Consider the following 2,500-nt stretch of genomic DNA (forward strand, 5'->3'; position numbering starts at 1 on the left):
CCATATTGTACCTTAACCTAACCCATATTGTACCTTAACCTAACCCATATTGTACCTTAACCTAACCCATATTGTACCTTAACCTAACCCATATTGTACCTTAACCTAACCCATATTGTACCTTAACCTAACCCATATTGTACCTTAACCTAACCCATATTGTACCTTAACCTAACCCATATTGTACCTTAACCTAACCTATGTTGCGCCTTAACCTAACCTATGTTGCGCCTTAACCTAACCTATGTTGCGCCTTAGCCTAACCTATGTTGCGCCTTAACCTAACCCATATTGTACCTTAACCTAACCCATGTTGCGCCTTAACCTAACCCATATTGTACCTTAACCTAACCCATATTGTACCTTAACCTAACCCATATTGTACCTTAACCTAACCCATATTGTACCTTAACCTAACCCATGTTGTACCTTAACCTAACCCATGTTGTACCTTAACCTAACCCATGTTGCGCCTTAACCTAACCCATGTTGCGCCTTAACCTAACCCATGTTGCGCCTTAACCTAACCTATGTTGCGCCTAAACCTAACCTATGTTGCGCCTAAACCCAACACACGTTGGGCCTAAACCCAACACACGTTGGGCCTAAACCCAACACACGTTGGGCCTAAACCCAACACACGTTGGGCCTTAACCCAACACACGTTGGGCCTTAACCCAACACACGTTGGGCCTTAACCCAACACACGTTGGGCCTTAACCCAACACACGTTGGGCCTTAACCCAACACACGTTGGGCCTTAACCCAACACACGTTGGGCCTTAACCCAACACACGTTGGGCCTTAACCCAACACACGTTGGGCCTTAACCCAACACACGTTGGGCCTTAACCCAACACACGTTGGGCCTTAACCCAACACACGTTGGGCCTTAACCCAACACACGTTGGGCCTTAACCCAACACACGTTGGGCCTTAACCCAACACACGTTGGGCCTTAACCCAACACACGTTGGGCCTTAACCCAACACACGTTGGGCCTTAACCCAACACACGTTGGGCCTTAACCCAACACACGTTGGGCCTTAACCCAACACACGTTGGGCCTTAACCTGCTCTGTAATTGTCATACGACGCGTTAAATTAGTGTAGTGTTGCCTAACTGCAACCCCCGCAATATAGTTTGCTACTCGCACTGCCCGGTCCCCAGAGTATCGCTTCATGTTAAACACCTTGCAGCTATACACTGTAATGCGGATGGCAGCAGGACGTACATGCTCAATGCCCTTCGCAGTTGTTCATTGGCATTCGCATGGCGAAGCACAGCCTACGTTGTGGTACGGCTTGTGTCAACTGTCCGCTGATGTTGTACGTCCAAATCACACACTGTACTGCACATTGGTCCTCATGTACTGAATGATACATCGTGGTACATGTGTGACCGTACCACGACTGCGCCAACAACGGCGAACCATACGGTCCAAATATTGTGCACTCAGCTACGTGTCGTCTCCCTATAAGAGCTGGATTGCAGTATGGTATGCCGTGGATGGCGATCAGCATGAGCCGTCTGTTGATGTAGTGGCGCGTGTTGTCAGACGTAGTCGTCTCTTCTCACACACCGTGATAGCATGGTGCACTGCGTTCCACATCTGCGACATGCGACAGAGGCCGGTTGACAGTCGTTCGCGCAATGGACATCGCATACGTACGGGGGCCACCTTCCACGTGTTCGCGAAGCGTGCACATGTTGTTGCGTGTATGTGGGCAGACATAGTGTGTCGTGACACCTGACACAGGCATGCAACAATCGTTGAATTTGCAAATGGCGATGGACGTCTACGTTTGCTGGTGACGTTACGCAAATGAACAACTGGTAAACCGTTGTGGTGCGGTTGTTCTCGCTAGAGGTGAATCAGTGATGGCGACGATCGGTTGAGCTACCAACCGGTTGTTTCAGCGATACCCACCATGCCCACGAACGTGAATGGCATGTGGGTGTGAAGCGATACGCGGCGGTGGCTGGGTGGGACCGTCCCCGGCCGGTGAGGGGGGGCCTCCCGGCGTGCTGGCCGCGCGGTGCGTGGGCGCACGCGCTACAGCCGGCTGGTGGGGGCGGCCAGTGGCAGGCGCGCCGGCCGACGGAGGCGGCAGGCGGCGCAGCTGCGCGCCGGCGCACCCTGCACGCGGCGCCGTGCGGCCAAAGTAGGTCCTCGCGGGCCCGGTGCGAAGCGCGGTGGACATCTGCAGTGTGCTGGTCCGATTGAGGACTGTGTGCGCTGAGGATGCGCCGCCGCCCGGCGCTCGGCGCCGCGACGCCGTCTGCTGCTCGGTCGCCTCTGCGGTTCTCGCAGGTGGATTGTATCGCAGCTGTGCGGACGTGTTGGCGCGTGCGCTGTGCTGGGAGTGTTCGCTTCGGCACCCAAGTGGGGCTTTTGTCCTTCTGTGGCGCTGGCGTTGGAGCTGCCGGCCACCGTAGGTGGCGCGTGTTGTCTCCCGCCGGCAATGCCACGACAGCACGCTCCCGGGCCTCTGTCGG

This window comes from Schistocerca americana, unplaced genomic scaffold (assembly GCF_021461395.2).
Source record: "Schistocerca americana isolate TAMUIC-IGC-003095 unplaced genomic scaffold, iqSchAmer2.1 HiC_scaffold_98, whole genome shotgun sequence".
Classification (NCBI taxonomy): domain Eukaryota; kingdom Metazoa; phylum Arthropoda; class Insecta; order Orthoptera; family Acrididae; genus Schistocerca; species Schistocerca americana.